We start from the raw sequence: 21178 nt of genomic DNA on the forward strand, positions 1-21178 counted from the left end.
TAAACTTGGTTATTCATACCCAGCAATTCTGGACAAAAGCACGTTTGAGCGGGAAACCGTTTATGAAAGCAACTTTTTCATATAATGTATGATTTATTTCACTATAACCATCAATGTATCCGCTCATCCCTCGACGACAGTCTTGTATTTTTTTTTGCTATTCACGTGTTTGCTATCGTCAAAAGGATTCCCTGTTGGTTTTATACGTCACTGTTAATTGTTTGGTCCGATCGCTGGAAACGTTTTAAAATATTTTTATATCTGTCAGAATAATGGACCAATATCATCAATATTTTCATAACAGAGTCCTGCATTTTTTCAATTTTCAACATTTTTGCTCGAGAAAGCTGGATTTGTGTCCAGACGACCTCGAATTCCAGAACCCGCCACAAAAAAAAACGGAATAAACTGGGTTATTAAATGTTGATCAGTAGCAACCCGTTCTTTGGCGAATGTCAAGGACAACCTCGAAACTCCTAGCGGGACTAGCTGAAGTCTGGCGACACGTGGATGCACTTTATTTTATCATTCAATCCCTAGCCAAAGAAAAAGAACACCAAACGCGACAAGAAACGCGAAAATCTTTTAACCCAAGCAACGCGACCCAACGGCAGCTAACACTATAGGGCGCGCTTCTATATCGAATCTGGTCGCGAATCTTCTGTCGCAAGCCTCTCAGAGTTCCAGGAACAGTGTCAACACTATTCTGACGGGAGGCAGGAGGATTGAGAAATGGTCTTCATACTGAGTTCTAAAAACAAACAAACGCGAAGTACAGCTTTCTGCTTCTATTTTTTTTTCACTTGCTTGGTGCGCTTTAGAAAAGCACGCACTACGTGTGTTTACTCATGACGGATGACGTGAGAAAGGCACACATACCGCTTGAGCGCCCTTGTAAATCGGGCGCAACGGAGGTGACAGAGTTTGCTTCTTCCATTACTGGCTCCGTAAGTTTGAGTTTTCTTCTCTGTCAAATCCCCTTTTCTTGGGACAGCCGTACGTGCAAGTAAATAAACAATGAAACGATAGCGCCCGCATACATCCTCATATGACATTCATGCTCTGTGTCAGGTAAGCCTAGACAAAAAGAAAAAAAAAACTTTGAGAAAACCTCTACCTTGCTTGGCTATGAAGCGCGAGAACATTCGTCATGATAAGTCGAGACTCACTAGGAATTCAACGACACAGTTCATTAACATAAAGTAAACTTACTTCTTTGGTAGTCACGACGTTGGTGCCGCTGTCTTTGTCCCTGTCTATCCCGCTCTCGCTGTCTGTCCTGGCATGGAGGCCAACTGTCTGTGAAAACTGAAGTAGGGGACGTATTTCGAAGCTCTTAAATCCACTGCCCTAGTAAAGACGTGTTCAGTGACACCGTCATGAAGCTTTGTTGGCCCCGAGTCTGTTGTCTTAAGTTTCACATTACAGACCTGCCAAGTGTATTTTAGCAATCCTAAGCTTGCTAAGATTTAGCGCTTTAAAATGCCGCAAGCGTAGTCGGATCGCGTTTGTATCTTTTTACGTTGACGGCCACGTTACGTTTCTTCGGGTCTGACAAAAGATTTTAAAAAATTAAGTCCTTTATACTTCGCACACATAGTCCATACCACGCGATATTTCAGCTCTTAAATATTTGTAGTGCGCGGACTATAGTCCGAAAAATATGGTATAGACTAGGCCGCTGCCAGCTTGTTCCTAAATTATGAAGCATTCCGCCGATATATTCAAAGAATGAAGGTGAGTGACCGGTGTATCTTGACAGTACTCACCTATAAGGCTGCAGCCTGAAGGCCAACAAAAAATAACACAAATCAGGCTAAAAACAGTGCAGCAAGTGTTAGAAAGGAAAATGATGACGAATGTCATCGTGGATTACATATGCAAACTAATATAAGTGATATTATAGAGGAAAGAAGAAATATATATGGATATGAGGTATTCACGGAACTGGAAATTAGCGGTCTGCTACAATTATGAAGAGGGGGGGGGGGGGGGGGGGGGGGCATCGGAGGAATAAAGAAAAAGCAAGTTTTGGCTCCCGATATTCACATACAGCGAACAACTTAGGAAATTGGCTCAAATAACGCGTCAACTGACGGGCTAGTTGGTTTTCCATGGTGTTTTACCAGCGCCAGAAGACACGCACGAATGAACACGGACAATAACGCGGCCGCGACTTCCGCAAAAAAGAAGCAATCATAGGATATTGCGAGAGACATTTGCCTCGCATTGGGCTCTGCTGGTATCCTTATGAGCCAGCTTGAACTGCGTGTCGCTCTACTATGCACAGTTCCATACGTTGCAGCCAAAACGTCGTAATTCAAGAGGTAAATGGGATAAGTTATATGTAAGAGCTCAAGCATCCGGCAGAAATCGGTAATCCACGCAGAAAGGCTGAACACTCGTTCTCTGCGGACACCGAGTCTTTTTCCCGAGACAATTAGCCGGCTCCACAATTACGGCTCCTGAGACAATTACCCGACAACCCGCTTTATTGGCTCCTTCGAGCCATGGTCCAGGCAATATGAAGTGAAGTGCTGTACTACAATGCAGTCAGCCTTTATTCCTCCAAGAATTAGCGAGGAAGACAGCACTATTTGTCCATTGTTTTTTCAACTGATGTTCCTCTAGACACATGATTTCTTTCGTGCCTTTCCAGTTTCATAAAAAAAATTTAATTCTTTACTGCCAAATAAGTAATACTCATATTTCATCGTGGAGCGCATATGGCAGGGGCTCTCACGTCATGAATGGCAGTTTACAAATATCCCTCAAAAGAAAAGTGTACAACAGCTGTATCTTACCGGTACTCACCTACGGGCGAGAAACGTGGAGGCTAACGAAAAGGGTTCAGCTTAATTTAAGGACAATTAACGCAGCGAACCATGGAAAGAAAAATTATGGGTGTAACGTTAAGAGACCGGAAGTGGGCAGAGTGGGTGAAAAAACAAACACGGGTTAATGACATCCTAATCGAAATCAAGACAAAGAAATGGGCTTGGGCAGGGCATGTAATGCGAAGGCAAGAAAAGCGCTGGTCCTTAAGGGTAACGGAGTGGATTCCAAGAGAAGGCAAGCGTAGCAGGGGGCGGCAGAAGGTTGGGTGGGCGGATGAGAATAAGATGTTTGCAGGCAAAGGGTGGGCGCAGCTGGCAAATGAGAGGGTTAATTGGCAAGGCATCGAGGAGGCCTTTGACCTGCAGTTGGTGCAGGTTAAGCTGATGGTGATGATCAGTATGCGCGTGAAATGAAATGCGGCCGAAGTATTTGAAACTAGAGCAGCAACTACAGTTTCAGTAGAGGCACGCACTTGGCTATTATCCCTTCTAAAGGGTAGGGAGCACTATTAGAAAATGTTATCGAACCGCATCTGCATTTCTTCTCGTGCGGTATGTGTTTTTTATGCCTCTTTTTTTTTCGTTGGAATGTGAGTTATCGCGTTCGCATTTTATGTCGCCGATATACTTAAACTGTGTACGTAGTCCTCTTCTTCGTTGGACCTAACAATGCAGTTTTACATTGTGCTGACACACAACACAAAGCACGCACGTATTACCCACCGCGGTGGCTCAGTGGTTAAGGCGCTTGTCTACTGAGCCCTAGAACCCGCATTCGAACCCGACCACGGCGGCCGCGTTTCGAGAGAGGCAAAACGCAAAGGCACCCGTGGGCTGTGCGATGTAAGTGCCCGTCAAAAATCCCCAGGTGGCCCAAATTATTCTGGAGACCTTCACTACTGCACATCTTTCTTCATTTCTTCTGTCACCCCCTCCTTTATTCCTTCCCTTACGGTGCGGTTCGGGCGTCCGCCGAGATATGTAAAACAGATACAGCGTCATTTTCTTTCCTCAAAAACCAATTTTCATTTTTTTTCCTTTGAACTGAGTTTCTACGCTGAGTTCACACACATAAAAGCTGCGTACTTTGCTTTTTAAGCTTCCAGGCAAATCCCCACACAACAGACGTGACAGCATTATAAAAATGCTGCACTGGGACACGAAGTTGTGCACACTTCCTGATGTTGTTGCTGGCGGCTTCTTGCGTGCGTCGAGTTTCTTTCGGCCGACTTCCGCCATCCCTGCTCCTCACCCACCCCGTAACCCTTATCTGGACTCCCGCGCACGCAGGCCTCCCGGGTAACGAGGAGGTCCACTCCCTCGCCCAAGGTCTCACTTTACGGGCCGGAGTTGGACCTCCTCCACCATCCCAGGAGTGCCTGCTTACGTTCAAAGTTATTCTTAACTACTAACGAGATACCCGGCGCGTTTACGCTCCGCCGACGGCCTCCCTAAGCTTAACCCAGGCCTCCCACTGGCGCCGACTCCAGACCCGAACTGCTCCCTACCCTAGTCTCCTTCATGCCCGCTACCCCGATCAATTCCTTTCTTCTTGTAAGCTCTGCGGGAAACCTGGAGACTTCCTTCATGTCCTCCTCACATGTCTTGTCTTCCCACACCCTCCATCCCCCACCACGGCGGAGTCATGCTGGGAGACTCTCCTGGCCAGCTCCGCTGCTGCTGACCAGCGCCGGATAATTACCGGCGCCCTGAACCGGATAGCCCTCCAAGGGCTGTCCTTTGCCTTGTAAGGGCAGCCCCCTAAGAGTTTCCTCGTGCCATGTTAGGTGGTTTGCCCCCCTCTGTATTGCTTGGCAATAAATGTTTTCACCACCACCACCTCAACTTGTGTGGCACAACGCAAGCGTGTTTTATCAGGCCCTTTGTGGCTTCGTCGCCTTCGGCACCCAAAACCTGCATATGCGGCTTCTCTAATGTATAATTCAATGCGTGCAAATGAACACCTTTTCTGTATTGAACAAGCATCAACACATATTCCTAATTCAAAATGTAGAGGACATTTAAGCAGCTCTTTAAGGATTTGACGCGATAGCGTAATGGGTTAGGCTTTACATTCTGAGAAGTTTTACACCTTTGAACGCCTTCTTCACTTTTTCAATTGTTTCGATTATTTCATTGATCAATTACACACTCTAAATTTTATTAGCATCTTTAGGCATTCATTTTCATGCTGAGCATTTTTGGGCACCTCTGGACCGCCTTTTTTCATTTTTCTTCATTTTTACATTTCTTTAATTAATCAATGAATTACAAAAATTTAATTAACTCGTCATCGCCTATCGGACACCAATTAATCATCAATCACTAGAAACACAAAATACCGCATTACAATTTTTTTTTTTTACGCAGCCCCCTATTCTTTCCCAGACGTGGTGCCAATCACTGCTACGCCGACGGCTTTTCGGCCAAACGAGCTGCATACGCTGTGGCGTAAAAAAAGAAAAGACAAGAAAGCCGGCCTCCTTCCATACAGGCCGCTAGCCCTCCTGAGATCGCGCAGGCACCGTCGGTTGCTTTTGCGATCACGATGTGTGCCCTATCGGCTGCTCGGTTTGTTGGCCAGCGTCCTTACCGTCACCATGGCAACACCTGCTCTGCGAGCTCCGACAAACTCGACAATGCTCTCATATTACCCGTACTGATCGACTGTCTCCGTTGGAAAGATGCGAAGCGCATATACGTTCCCGACACCAGACACTGTTCTCGGCCTGGCTGTCCGCAGCGGATGTTTGAAGGGGCACGCGTGATTGCATCCAGTGTGAGTCACTCGCGCGCAAAAAAAAAAACACCGATTCGTGGTACCTATTGCCTATCGCGTTGCGCTCCCACGTGCGTTTATTTTTTATTAACTGCGTTCAGGTGAATAGCCGCCCGATTCTTGGCCTATCCCCCAGTGTGGGTATGTGCCATCTTTTGTTGGGCTAACAACAACAAAAGCAAGCATTGAGGGTATCTTTGGTGGCGCGGACGACTCTGACCACTTCTTGTTCATTCCGCCCATTGCTTCTCTTTATTTTACCTTGACAGTATGCGTCGGAGCAAAAATTGGAAAAAAAGATGCACGATCTTGAGATCCATTTGGAGCCCCGAGTGATGAGTATCAAAGCCTTGGGTGGGCCAGCTCGAACACTGGGTCACGGACGTAGAGTGACAAAGACGACCCACCGCTGTCCTCTATGACCTTGTCCCAATGCTCAAATTGTCCCACCCAAACGAAACTGCACAAGCTAGCCTGGAAACATGTCATTCTCAAAGCGTAGGGGTAGTAGTAGTAGTGGTTTACTTAAAAATAAATAAATAAAAAGGAAATATTAATTATGTTCCGGCCAGGGGAATTGCTATCTAACGTATCAAGCACCCGAGCTGCAGCCGGCGGAGGTGAAAGGGAAAGGGAGAGGATAGCTAGGAGAAGGCGTAGGGGTGCAAGCAGTTTTTCTAAGCAGTCGACTCACGATAATGTGATATTGAAGGGGGCCGGAAATTTGTTCGAATTAACCGGATCTCTTTTAACCCAGCTGATGTTTACGAGATGATGAAGGTTGGTCGGTTTATGGGGCTTAACGTCCTAAAGCGACTCAGGCTGTAAGGCAGGCCGTAATGGAGGACACTGGATAAATTCGACCACGTGGAGTTGTTTAACATGCACTGACACTGCGCAGCGCAAGGGCTTCTAGCATGCGACCACCGCGACCGGGAGGTGGCTAAAGCTTCAGATCAAATATCCTAAATTCGTAATTAGCAGGTTCGAATTACTGGGAATCCACGACAGTTGGAATCAACAAGAGCATGAGCTGTGGCGCAAACAATTAACAGACGCGATAGCAATAGAGATCTTTCGCACGAATATACCTATTCACTGTCGCTCAGGTTCTGCCTATGCGCCCATATATGTGCAGTTTCTCATTCTCATTTTTTTATTTCGTTTTGGTTACTTTTGACATTAATTGTCGGCGACGCTAATTAGTAACCCTAATTACTGAAGTGTTCCTATGTGAGGTGTTTGTATAAGGCCTCCATTTATTTAACTAAACGAACATTCCTCACTGGCGTACAAAGCGTGACCGGCTCCACACCCAAAGAAGAGCCGTTTCATTCCGCTTGGTCACCTTTATCTTTTGAGCGCAACTACTCTTCTAGTTCACTACCCTCTCGACCAATCAGGAATTTCCAGTCGCGCCTACGCGGAGTTTTCTGCAGAAGGGGAATTTTCACACTGTCTCGTTCATAATTCGCCTCAAGTGACCCGGTTTTATAAAGGCTCTATCGCATCATTTTTCGTGCGCGTAAAACAAAACATTCACTCGCAAAAATGCGAAAGTCCTGTCAGAGAAAAAAAATCTGGAAAAATATCACTGGCAATATAGTTCGAGGCGCACAAAGGATCATGTAGCTTGGAAGAACAGCCAACAATTCCTAAGAAGTGGCCCAAAACAGGCAATATTTCACAGCCGCCTCAGTGGGCGGGTCGAGAACCATCACAGCGCGTGGGTGTGTCGACTCGCCTTTTCTGTACGCCGCGACCCTCCTGTCAAGGGTCAAGCAATGCCTCAGAGGGTCGCCCGGCGAGTTTACTTTCTCTTTGTACCAGGACATGACCGCGCTCTAGCCTCGCACCGAAGAGAAAGTGACGAAGAGCCAGCGATTACGAAGGAGGCGTGCCAGCAGGTAACAAAGCGTCAGGCCCGTGGTTGTGAAGTGTGCCTGTAAGGCCTTTCCGGACAGATGCGCGCGCTGTGTGTGCGCGCCGGATATTCGAGGCTATTCTTTTCCGTGCTTTTGACATGCGAGTACACAGGGTGTTTCCCCTAAGTCTTCCTCCAACATTTAAAAGTATACGCTTTTTGAATTAGAGCATTTTGCGCGGCGTAGCATTGTTACTCATGCAGTACATCAGAATACAGCTAAGAGGTGTTAACTAGCAGGCTCCTTAACTAATATTGAATAGTGAACTTTTGGTGCAAATCGGCCAAGGTGAAAATTCGGGGGTGACCCGGGCCAAATTCAGGGGTCACCATTGATTGTGTTTACCGTAGTATAATTAGGCTGGACATCGATTTTGGTGCAAATCGGCCAAGGTGAAAATTCGGGGGTGACCCGGGCCAAATTCAGGGGTCACCATTGATTGTGTTTACCGTAGTATAATTAGGCTGGACATCGATTTTGGTGCACATCGGCCGAGGTCAAAGTGTGGGTATGACGTCACTTTCGTTGTCGTGACTTCCGGTTGGCGATGTAACGGACGGACAGGATCTCGACCGGGCATACAGGTGTCTCCATTACGGCCGTCAGGTTTCGCCACTAAAATGCGCTCTTCGACGCGGACTTCAAAGGGGTGACCACCGATCTTTTTGAAGCGAAAGCTTCACCACGCTAGGTAAAGTCGATTTCGCCGTGCGTTGCCGGTTGACCGTCAAGTGAGCCAGAGGTCAAGTGTGGCTATAGGCCTTACCGTATATGGTCCACCATGGTGTCGCAGCACGTGACCCTTGACTTTACGATTCCCCGGTAGAATAGGCCACAGCGTTCATTGGATGACCAACCTCTCGCGATCAACCATAACTGCCACCTCCCAGGGTGGCAGGGCGGGCCGCTGCCTACCCAGTGTGCGGAACGCACTCAACGTTACAGAGGAAAAACCGCGTCTGCTTACCCGATACATCACAGCTTTCGCTCTCTAACCATGTTCGGCAGTAGTTAAACCGGAGCAAACTTCTTAGCAAGGATGTTTGTAGTTTGGATTCGTTATAGATAGTATTTTTAAATCCAAAGTTTACTTTCAAGTTCTGCTCTCCGAGGTTTTATGTCGGCATAGTTAGACAGGAAATCCCAGAAATAGCAATAGGTATGGCAGTCCTTACCTTCACTTCTTCCCAGAGACGATGCTGCCCAGATAAACGTGAGCAACGCGGAATATATGTGCGGACCGGATATAGCATACTTCCACCAAACTGCCGCTGCTTGTGATGACATATGGCCCAGGTATACATCGAGCGGGTGCAATCATGGGTCCGGTTAATGCTAGTGGTAATCAAGACGAGGCGGTAATAGCAAAAAAAAAAGAATGCTCATCCATCATACCGGGTGACGGGTGCTCCCTAATGGGCTTTTTCATCACGCGAAGGAACACAGGAACTTACGGTAGGTGCAGCACAAATATTCAGCGAGAGCGAGTCAGATTACAAGTGTTTTTTTTTTTTCAGTCGCGTCTGTTTCTTAAGCGAGCGCGGCAACTTGCACTACTCCTCACAATTTTTGTCTGTATATAAATTGCCTTTTTTGTGTGGGAGGGGGAGGGAGGGAGGCTGGTGGCATATTTTTGAATGAAAGCCCTTGTCACAAAAAAAAAGAAGCAACTTAAAAGCTGCGGAAATGTTAAGGCACATGAAACCGTAGTCGATGCATTAGCCGGATGGCACCGAGAAGATATGTTGTGAAATAGCCCAACATCTTGTTGCACGTCCTACGCTGAAGACGTACTACAACGGCGCACGAATTTTTTTTCCCATCAACCAGCACTGAGGATTGGTTGAGAGTTTGTGCAAGCCGATCATGCTGCGCGTGTCTTCACTGCGTTGCACCGAGTGAGTGCGGGTAAGCGGCTTTCTCTAGGCACACGTGTAGGAAATGCACTATTGCGAAATTGTATAGAGCCTCTCCACGGCTCTGGACGCGTCGTTTTCAATTTCCAGCTTTCAAAAGCTCAGCTCCCTCAAGGTCCACCATATTTTTTATCATTCCTCTTTCAGTCATACAGGCCTGAAAATTGTTATGAAAGGCAGTCTTTCTTCATTTCATTTTATTCATTTATACTGTCAGTTCCAGAGGAACAATTACAGGAGTGGAAGGAACGAATTTGAATATAATGGTACAATAAACTTGGCTCTATACCAGTGGTTCAATTTCGAAATAAGTGTGATTCAAAACCTGCCTCAGTCAATGCGTTGTGGAGACTTGTAGCTGAAAGGCAGTGAAGTTCATCTTACGTGTGTCACGACCCCGATTCCAAACAACTTCCTATTTATGCAACGTCTTATCTAAAGCCTTATTCTAGGCATACATCTCGGTAATGGATAGTAAGCAAATACGGTTCAAGCTATCGGCTAATCTGTATAAGCAGAAAGGTACCGGAAAATTACAGGCCACTGCCGAGGCTGATTCTTTATAGGAAACTCCCATTGTCTTCGAAGGATTTAAAGGGGTTTTATGCAAAGTATTTGCGCAAACGACCCACGCTAGCAAAGCTTGTCTCCCTAAAGGTGACAGAGTATACAGCTCTATTCAGTATCTTTTTCTGCTTTCTTCGGAGAAAGTAATTCGATTTGAAGAGGCCTGCGTCTTCTGAGAAATTCCGCGTGCTGAACTATCTTGAGCATTAAATTCCCAGACGCTGAGTCCTAGAGAACTGCTCCTGGCCTCTTTGTGAAGCCCTCGGAAGTTATAAATAATTGTCATTATTCTCTCTATATTAGAGCTTGCTGTTTATTCCAACGTAATTTTCCGGTCCCGCCAACATCGGGCGTTTAAAAGGCTCCTGTCATATCGAAATCCCCATATTTCGAAATCTGGCCTCCTTACAATTGAACTTATGGAAAGCCGGCTGCGCAAATCAAACGAGTGTCACATGCGAAGCTATTAACAGAAACAAATTTCCCTGCGAAAGCAAAAGCCTTCGGTTGTCTAGTTTGAGGTTTGACTGTGCCACCCAAAGGTGTAACAAACTCGTCTGCGAGCTACTGCCAGAATTCTTAAGTTTTGAAAATTTTGAAACTTCTCCAGTGCGCTTCGTGCAGACCAGCTTATTGGCTAAACCATTAAGCTACAGCGCCTACAGCGCCGAAAGACAGTCTCTGTGCCGTGCACTGGAGCATCTAGACCTGCGCCCACTGATGGAAACGAAGATTCTCTGCCACTGGCGGCGGCGGTCGTCGGCGGTGAAGGCCTCCAAGGCACTGCTTCGCTTTTTGAAGACTTCTGGACTGCACGATAGCCTCTGACTTTACTGAACGCTATGACTTTACATAGCGACTTTAATTTCCTGCAACTGTCTTTTCTCCTGCATCTTTTTCTCCCCTCACCCCTGTCCTCCCGTGCAGGGTAGCAAACCGGCTATTCGTCTGGTTGACCTCCCTGCCTTTCCTCCTCCTCCTCCTCCTCCTCCTCCTCCTCCTCCTCCTCCATTAAGCTCTTCCACATCTTCCCCTCCCCCTTCCTCACTCGTTGAAGAAAGGGACCGCCTGCTCGGCGCTGATAAGAACGCCATATCTTCCGCTGTATAAAAATGAATTAGGAAAACCGCAGATAGCCTTCGTAGCGTCCTTTCTGGATTTCTCGCACTTAAGTGTTAAGATATACTCAGGGTTAAAAGGTATTAGGGTACGAATCTCTGCCAGAATCTGTCAGCCGCCTGATGGGCATTATATTCTCTGCGGCTTAAGTTTCACGGCAGGGCATTGTCATGGCAACATTGACCAAACCCACTACAGCACATTGCAAGGAAGCTCTCCAAGCTCGAGCGGCATTTTCTTTCTTAAAATGTAGCTCCGAAGTTTCTCAAACTTACCGCATTCTATATAAACTTAGACTCTAAGGTTTTATTTCATTCCTGATTACTTGCACAAAGTTTTTGCAGCCATGCGAGATTTAGTTCCAGCGAAAATCAAGATTAAAGTCGGCCGCTTCCGTGGCATGAGCTCGGATGATTTCTACGGGCTGCACTGTATTTTTCGCAAACATCCACAAACATTCAAAAACGTCACAAGCATTCACCGAACGGTAATACCCGTTTCCCCGCCTCACTAATAAAATTATAGGCTTGTATTAGGGTGTCTCTAGCATTTTGTGAAAGGACCGCTGCTTTTCAGTCTCTACTTAAGCCATTCCAAGCACTTACAAATGTTTTTCTAGAAATGTTTCTGAAGTCGGCGCTACGGCACCCGAAGCATCGTCCCTGGTCACAAACTGAGTTTTCGTTTCGCGGTTGGCTTTTTTAGTTGTTTCAAAATCATTCCAGTCGCATTTCGAAAAACAGTTTGTCGCGGCACAGAGTGGTGACCGTAAGGAAGTTGATGCGCCTATCAACTCAAGATATTTGAAAAAACCCCAAAGCTGCCCTTTAAGAACAGATTACAAAAGCATAGAAAGCATGTTTCCTATCCGCAATAGCGCCGTGGTGCTGACCGGTCGCAGCGCGCCAGTAAACCTTCATTTATAGTTTAGGATAGAGCACAGCACTACGGAGAGTGAGGTAGGTTCGTGCATAATCGTTCAACAAAAACCTGCGACGGCATGCAAAGCAATGGCAGAACAAAACATGAAAACATTGTTCTTTTCTTCCGCGGGCCTGTATAATCCTGAGCTGCCCTGTGTTCTTGGCGTTTGTGATGCAGGCCTTCCGCATTTTTCGAAAGGTAAGGTAGATAGACACGTGTGTGGGCCTTAACAGCCCGAAGCGGTGCATAAGCTATAAGAGGCGCCGTTGTGGAAAGCTGCGGATTACTTTAGATCAACTGGGGTTCTTTAATGTGAGCTGAGTTTTACTTCCATCTGAATACCGTTACCACGGCCGAAATTTGGTCCCGCGACCTTAAGATAGGTAGCTGGACGCTAAAGGCACTCACCCACAGCGGCGTAAATCTTTAGTATTTTTCTACGAGCCAGAGTCGTCATAAACCCACTCCCATTCCTGGCTCTTGACGAGTCCAGCTTGTCGTGTGTTTTCTGCCACTCTATGCCATGTTTAACGCAATTGAGGCTCGGCAAAAGCAGTTTTATGGGGTCTCCGACAAATGGAAGTACGGGTACTAAATGACCATTTTGGTACCTTTTTGTTGGTGGTTTTCATAACAATGTTTGTTTTCATAACGATGTTTTCGTAACAAAGGAGGCGTGGGAAGCTGCCCTGCTCAACTGCGCTGACCTCACAGCCCAACGTGGCCCGGTCAGCTGGGCTCGAGATGCAGCTGCAGCTAGTGGTCTGCCGGACTAGGCAACCACCCCCGCTTCTTCTCTATTCACCTCATTTTGTGTAAACAAAGCTTTTTGACTTACTAGCTTGGTACTTTTTTAAACAAAAAATCCGTCCGTTAGGGGGTTAATAGGGCTGCACCCATCTGCATAAACTAAAATCGCTTTACCTTACAGAAGTAAACCACCACTTTCACAAAAACGCAACGCACTATATATCATATGTCACGTTATGCCCAGGCCATTTAATGGCACAGGGTTTCCAGTGGAAGCGCATAGGTGCCGTTTTAGCTTTCTGCTCATATCCTATCATGCGAACAAGAGATTGTGTATGTATGCATCTCTATGTTCGGCTTACAGCGCCATTTCGAATGACCGCATAGGCGACGCCCACCTACAAGTCACATGACCTGCACAAAGCAGATTCCCAATATACATACTTTCGGACACACATCAAGAATAAACCCGCGAACTAACGCAATAGTACTCGGTTACAACGCATTACGCCAGAGACGTTCACCTCAGAGAAAGCACATTACACAACTGACGCTGTTGATGCTTGGGCGCGGGAAAAGAGCTCCACAGGGGAAGGACCACTGAGCGAGGAATAGGAAAAGCCGGTGGTGTTGCATAATCGCGACTGAGCACGCCGACCACGTCTTCGCGTGTCCTTGTGTCGACGACGTAAGAGGATCCCGTCGCGGCTGTGTCCCCCCCCCCCCTATGTCACATGAACGCCGAGCCCTGAGAAGGACTAATGGAGCTGCAACGTCCTTTTTTATCTTATTTATACCTAGCAGGAAAATATAGAGGATCATGCAAATGTATTTTCTGCGTTGGCGTCGACTAACGAGAAGAACCATTCTGGGAGTCGCGGATGCAGAAAGAGAATAACAACGAGAGTGTGGCCAGAATAACTCGCGATCTGTGCTACGCGATGCATCAGTTGGTGCAAAAATTGTTCCGTTTATCTTTATTGGGCCGTGTTATTCTTTATTCGCTCTTGAGGAAATTTCCGCCTTCTGTCGCGCTTTCCTTTCTTCCTTGGACAACGTTATTTCAGTGTGTCCTCATATGTAGCTGGCTGTGCTTGCTAAAACGATGGCAAGGCTGCTTAGACCAGAAGCAGCGATTTGGACCTTAAGTGCGAACCAGAATTTGTCTGCCGTCTGGAAGATAAGTGAACATTTTCGGACTAAAACATGCAAGGTAAGAGCACGTGATAACGTAAATGTTGTGTGTTTTCGGCATTAGTGAAGTGGTCATAAAATTAATATTTTCGTTAGAGAGAACACACAGTCAGTTACCCAATCGGCACTAGAACGCCCATGCACGTCCTGCTAAGACGTCCAAGGGATGTCCATGTCAGTACCAATGCCCACTGGGTAGCTAGTTGAAGATAATCCTTCCACAAATGAAAAAACCTTTGAGTGTCAATTGAGGTGCTCATTCTGACGAAAGTTCGGACCCTGAAAACAATCACGGTGAAGGACGAAAGTGTTTAGATTCTAGGCACTGAAAGTTACTTCCCAGACACAGTAATGAAAAAGGCTATGGATCATGGCACTTAGCCTGTCCATATTTTTCACTTTATTCAGCACTGTGTTTGGCAGTGAAATATTCGTTTTCGAACGAAGTCTTATCACTGTTAATCATCTTCGTTACCAGAAAAACTCCTTTCTTATTATTTGTTCCAGCATGCTTCCTGAAATTGAAGGAATTTAATCGTAACCATTCTTATGGGGCCTCTTCCCATTTTACCCCAGACTGTCTATAGGTCCTTCCATACCCTGTCAAACTCGTGCGCATCATTTTTCTAAACATACACATTTATTCATTCATTCATTAAAATTTTCTTTAGCTTACGTCCGTTATTGGCGATAAAAAGTTTCGCCAGTAATCAAAGAGTTTTGATTTGTGATGGGCGATGTGGCGTGACATGGCAGTCAGGTCTAACTATGCGTCATAGGCATTTGACTAAAAGACTTCGTAATCGTAGATGATTAAACACTTCGTAAGCTTCTGAAGCGACCAGACGCTATATTCCCGAGAGAAATATAGGCGCACTGCCAACGTCGCCCGCACATTTCTATGTTCCGCACCAGCGACTACTGCAGCCATGCGTGTGAGCGATGTCTTATCTGGAATTCCTTAATTCCTCTGCTCCGGGCCCTGTGCATTAAATAAGGGGTAGGGCTTAGCTTCATACAGATCAGAGAAAAGTTAGGAGAATTCATATTCCCGAGTAAAAGCAGGCTTTAATTTGGCGATTCGTTGCTTTTATTGAGCAGTGGAGCTTAGCGGAAGGAGAGATAATGCCTCGTGTACCTCTTCCCTTGTGAAACTCCACTGTAGGCAAGGACGGGAAGATTAATTTCGTAGAGGGATATTTGAGCAGTGATCGGATAGCGAGACGGATAATTAATCTGTATTTACAATCAGGAAAGCGCATGTCTCCGAATGCTTGATTGCACAGAGGTGTGTTTGTCGTGTGTTGGTCGGCTCGCCAGATAATTTCATTAAAAAATTAATCTACCGGTCGAATACACTTTGCTATTAATCAGTTCAGAAGTTTTCCGTTAAGTCCGAGAGGTAGAAAGAGAGAGATGATGCAGTGAAAAGGAAGGCACACAGATTAACCAAGCTCATTGTTGGCAATAAAGATGACAGTTGAAACGTAACGGGAGAGGTAGAAAGCAACCTGTATTAATAAACAAACAATTGGTCGCAATACTTCAGCCTAAAGCACAAATAAAGAACGGACGTGGGCAGGTCGTCTATTATGTACAACTGACAACTCGTTCGCTACTAAATTCCAAGGCCATATTCCAAGAAGAGAAAAACCTAGCCCGAGGGGCCAAATATTATATAGAGTGGACAGGGAAGAAAACCTGCTTTAATAACCCCGGCGGCTGAGTTTTTATGGAGGAAAAACGCTAAGGCGCCCGTGTGCTGTGCGATTTCAGTGCACGTTAAAGATTCCCAGGTGGTCGAAATAATTCCGGAGCCCTCTACTACGGCACCTCTTTCTTCCTTTCTTCTTTCACTCCCTCCTTTATCCCTTCCCTTACGGCGCGGTTCAGGTGTCCGCCGATATATGAGACAGATACTGCGCCATTTCCTTTCCCCCAAAACCAATTATTGTTCATAAACGCGGCAGCGGCAGCCGCAAGAAATGAATCAGTTTGGTGTCACTGGAGGCAGGTCTCCGCTCTTCATTCGTCAGAAAGGCGATGATGGTGATTACGATGAAGATGTTCATCATGGTGATTATATTCGGTGTACCACTATCACTGAGAGAAAGACTGTGAAGGAACGTTAAGAGGGGGGGGGGGGAGACAAAGAACATAGGCAAAGGACACTAAGTTTGGTTTATGGTTTATGGGGTTTAACGTCCCAAAGCGACTCAGGCTATGAGAGACGCCGTAGTGGAGGGCTCCGGAAATCTCGACCACCTGGGGTTCTTTAACGTGCACTGACATCACACAGTACACGGGCCTCTAGAATTTCGCCTCCATCGAAATGCGACAGCCGCGGCCGGAATCGAACCAGCGTCTTTCGGGCCAGCAGCCGAGCGCCATAACCACTCAGCCACCGCGGTGGCTTGGACACTAAGTTAGGAAACCAATAAATTTGTTTATGTTATATCATAGAACCTTTACCGCAGCAAAAATGTGCAGCCATCCAGCGTCGTCCAGACAAATCTTGGTTTACTGGCGGGCATTGACGTCATCAGTGACGTCAGGAGAAGTTCCACAATTTCACCTTTCCTCTTTTTGATCTTTCGTTCCCTTTATCCTCTACATTAAATGAAAGGTAGCCAACCATAAGGTGTAAGGTAGTCAACTCTCTTTGCCTACCTGGACCCACCCTTTCGGTGAACACTGAGACTCCTCACTCAGACGACTCTATCATAGCAAGACTTCTGACATGGCGCGAATAAAAACTTTTTTCACGACTTTACCTAACAGCTCCAAAAGTTGCTCGATAGAAAAAAGTTGTTCGACCTCTAAAAGTTGCTCGATAGAATTTAGCAGTAACGTGTATGTTAACGCTAACCATAAATCTGCAATTTCATTCAGTGTGGACACCAATATAAAGTTACCGCCGACATGTACGTCATGTGAACGCATTACTACATCATATTCGTCTTCATGGTGTCTAGAAGCAAGTTCCTGTGACGAATAGCTATGCGGCACCTTTGCAACACAAATGCACCACCACTGCTTGACTGACGCTACAAGAATAGACATCTCGTAATGTGAGAAAGAAATTTACTCGCTCGCGCGACATCGCCATTGTCTCTACAAAACCTTTCGGGCCCGCGGAAGGTTAAGCTTGGAAAGCAAGAAACTTAAATTGCTGCTAATGAATTCTTTTGGCAGCGAATATTTATGGGCATTACTCACCTTCACCTGCTATTTATTTGTAGGAGAGATACTTACTTTGAACGATACTTTGTTTGCATTTATTCTTGTGTCGTAATTGTGGGCACTGTGCGAATCGGTTCATCATGTTAATTGTGTACGAAAAATTATCGGGAGCACATGAGGAAATTATGCATTGCAATTCTATTCCAATTTCATTGTAATTCTGCTCTTAATCTATTCCAATTTTATTCTAATTCTAATATAATTCTGTTTTATTGCTTTGTAGTTGCTGCGGTTGTAAGAGCTATCACTGACTATTACTATTCAACATTTCATACTTTCCCGCCTTTAATGACGTCACAGCGTTTCGACCAATCGCGAGTTTTGTAACGCCGCCATTTTTTAGACCACGCATGGCTTATGGGCCGATGAGCCATCTATTGCTTTCGCATTAAGAATTCAGTTCGAGCTAACAAAAAACAAACTCAACAAGAGTTAAGGATGGAGCTTCAGTGGGCGTAGCCAACATTCTGAGAAGCGGACTTGTTTTCGTCTCGGATAGTTGTTCGTTGAATTTTCCCCTCCTATTCAAAATCAGTTCCAATTCACATCATTGTTTATCAAATCTCACTTTCTGCACACTGTGAGCGTTCGGGCGTCAGCAGGCTTTTTTTTATTTCTAGAATCCCCGCCTACGCTATTTCCTGACTTATATTTATCTCCCTTGCCCCAAGTAATTTTCGCCACGGAAGAAACTCTTTCTTTAACACGCCGAGACTAACGACGCAGATCGTTACGCACACCAAGCTTCCCCACCTAAACCTGGCACTACTTCGCGAAAACAGAAGACTTACGGCCCGTTTGGGATCTAAAGTTTTCGCGAGCACCGGGTTATCCCAGAGCGCTCATATCCCAGCACACTGTAGCGCGGCTCTTGTTTTCAAAGGTGCAGGAAGCTTGCGTGGCCTTTTATCCCTCGTAAGCCCCTAACCCTAGGAACCATTAGCAAACTTCGCCTTTATCACCGAACAGCTAACGCACCCAACATAGAGCAAATAACAAAGCGCCAGCGATGACAATCTATACCGGGAACTCGTGCCGGGAAGATAGCGGGTAATTTTTCCTTAGAAATACTAAATTTGTCATGTTTTGGATCGCCTTTAAAACGGTTCTTCTTCATTCTGTCATCTCAGTCGTTAATATCTCTTTCTACTTTCTTATTATGCTCTTTATGTTTACATTAAAGGTACTTGTACAGTAGACTTCACTGCTTTATATTTTATCATATCTGTCTTTTCAGCCTTTCTTATTTCCACTTCGTAGTCCCTTGTACTTCTTTTTAAGGAACTCCTCTTCTTAATTGCCAATACCTGGCCTACTCATCCTTAGGTACAGCATATCCCTACTTAATTATATGCTATTTATCAGAGTAACTTTCCAGTAATAGATGCACTGTACTTTATAACCGACATTGGTATACAAACTACCGCTAAACTTGGCATCCCTCGTCGTCATCACCAACATCACAAACCATTCTACGTCCACTGTAGGACAAAGACCTTTCCCATCGATTTGCAATTAGCCCTGTCCAGCGCCAGCTGTGACCACGCTACCTCGCCAATGTCTTCATCTCATTCTTCCGCCTTACTCTGAGTCGCCTCCTGCTGTACGTTTACTTCCCCTTCGAACCCGTTCCGATATCCTTTGAGGCCACCGGTTTCCTTGCCATTGCATTACATGCCCTGCTCATATGCGCATTTCTATTCCTTGATTTCAATTACGATACCAATAACTTGCGTTCTTTGTCTCAGCCACTCTCCTAGCTTCACTGCTGCGGTTTTCCTTTGCATAGTCTACTGCGCTGTTCTACATTTAGTTTTAAACGCTTTCGTTGCCCTCCGTGTTTCTGCACCGTAGGTGAATAGCGGCAACGTACAGTCTTTGCCAAAAGTAACCGCGCCAGCGGCAGGAGCGAACTTCCAGCAGAGCGGTGGCTCTGCTACATTCGGTGCTGGCCGCTGCTACCAGGCTGCGTGTGTAGACTGATGACGGTGATGAATTTTTATGAAGCAAGGTCATCTGCGGCTAAAGAGCGCAATGGCACAAGGTTTTTTCTTCTCAAGATGGGGTCAAAGACTCATTTTCCAAGCATTTCACCCTGAAGAAGAAGAAGAGTACAAAACCAGGAGAAAGCTTGTACCCAATGTATCATCTGGGTGCCTTGCGGCACTTGGGATCGAAACCCACAACTCCCGCATGCGAGGAGGATTATCAAACGACTAAGCCACCGCTGCGGTGAGCGAGTGTAAACTGGCTGACGAAAGTCTGCGCCCTCGCTCAGTACTGTGCATGACCACAAAGTTCCTGCCTAAGGTACACCACCTCATTTTTGCTCCCCAGACTGTCTCCCATAGCTCGGAGGAGGATGAAAGCACATTCTTGGCCTTATAAATCTAGACTAATTATATTACTATTATTTTAAATATCAAGTACCTAATTGCATTGAGTATCACTTTAGATTAATCCTGGTCGGCGGAGGAGGGTACAGATGAGGGCGGGTTGGGGGACGGGGAAGCTGGAAGCTACGGGGAGTGCTCACTACCTGCCCAAGATAGATGCATTCCTTTACAACTTCTAATATTTCGCCTCCTATCCTAGTTTGGTGTTCATTTTCCTTTTCTCTTGCAATGCTCTTCAGTTGCCCGCAATTCTTAATCCGTGTTTTTCGCCCGACTCGTTTATCTTGACTCAAATGGACCATTTCGATTTTTTTTTCACTTTAATACCCTGTTATTGGGCTAATCATCTTATAGAAAAATTCGGGCTCTTTTTTCAGGCTTTGCCTTAAACTCAGTTTCATATTCAGACGAGATCACCTCTTCTGAAAATTAAAGCATTTAGGAGACGGCGCCCTGAACCTTGTTCTGATACGGTCACGACTTCAGCGCCACCAGTGTCAAGCGGGCGGATTGGGTGAGGGAACACTCACGTGTTAATGACATCTTTATAAATCAAGAGCAAGAATTGGGCTTGGGCAAGGCATGTAATGGGAAGGCAGCATAAACCGCTGGTCCTTAAGAGTAACGGAGTGGATTCTAGGAGAAGGCAAGCGTAGCAGAGGGCGGCAGAAGGTTAGTGGGCAGATGAGGTTAGGAAGTTTGCATGCATAGGGTGTGCGCAGCTGGCGAAGGGCAAGGTTAATTGGAGAGGCATGGGAGAGGCTCTTGTACTGCAGTGGGTGTAGCCAGGCTGATGATGATGAGAATGATGATGGTGATATGCAACGAGATATCGTATCACACCACCCGCAACAGCGTTCGAGCAACGCTTGCACCACAATTTTACGATGAACATTGGATTTGAGGAAGGAAGAAAGGAAGGAAGGAAGTGTTTTTAATTTTGAATGAGTCCGCATTACTACTAAGCGCAAGGCATTATTTTTTGAGCCTCCGACCACCTTGGTAATTTAATATACTGCGCAATCAACTTCACACTGCATATTCATAATAAACTAAAGTTAGTTTTCTCTGCCAAGCTACTTGTTTGAGTGCGGGGATTTCATTTTTACAGCAATTAACAGCAGCAGCAATCATTATGCTCTTGCTCACGCCTCTTCAATGTGCTCTTTTTCTATAACCTATTCTTTTATATTAAGGTCACGCAACACTCAAAATCGATTCTATGCTCATGGCAGTTTTCTAACATGTTGCACCTTTTTCTAATCATTATCCCCAAATTCATCGGTCATTGAGTGTTAGTGATAACTGTGCACCCCCCCCCCCCCTTTTTTATTATAAAGCTTGCTCTCCTCTTGGTAAATTCTTCCAAAATATCCGACGTTACCACACTGCGAACCTCGCGTTCACTTATTCAGAGCTGGAAACACATGTCGATAAGTAGACTCCGAATTTATGAAATATGAGCCTTAATGAAAACTGCATCCGTTCGGTGCTTAATACTGAACTGTGTTCAAAACTACGTGATAGG

General features: G+C 45.8%; 1 protein-coding gene across 1 annotated transcript in view; it reads left to right on the top strand.

Moving 5' to 3' along the window:
* LOC144108878 (corticotropin-releasing factor receptor 2-like) overlaps nucleotides 1-21178 on the top strand; it is a 118343-nt gene that overhangs the window by 51588 nt on the left and 45577 nt on the right. The gene's annotated exons all lie outside the window — the stretch shown is intronic.

Source organism: Amblyomma americanum, chromosome 10, assembly GCF_052857255.1.
Source record: "Amblyomma americanum isolate KBUSLIRL-KWMA chromosome 10, ASM5285725v1, whole genome shotgun sequence".
NCBI lineage: Eukaryota > Metazoa > Arthropoda > Arachnida > Ixodida > Ixodidae > Amblyomma > Amblyomma americanum.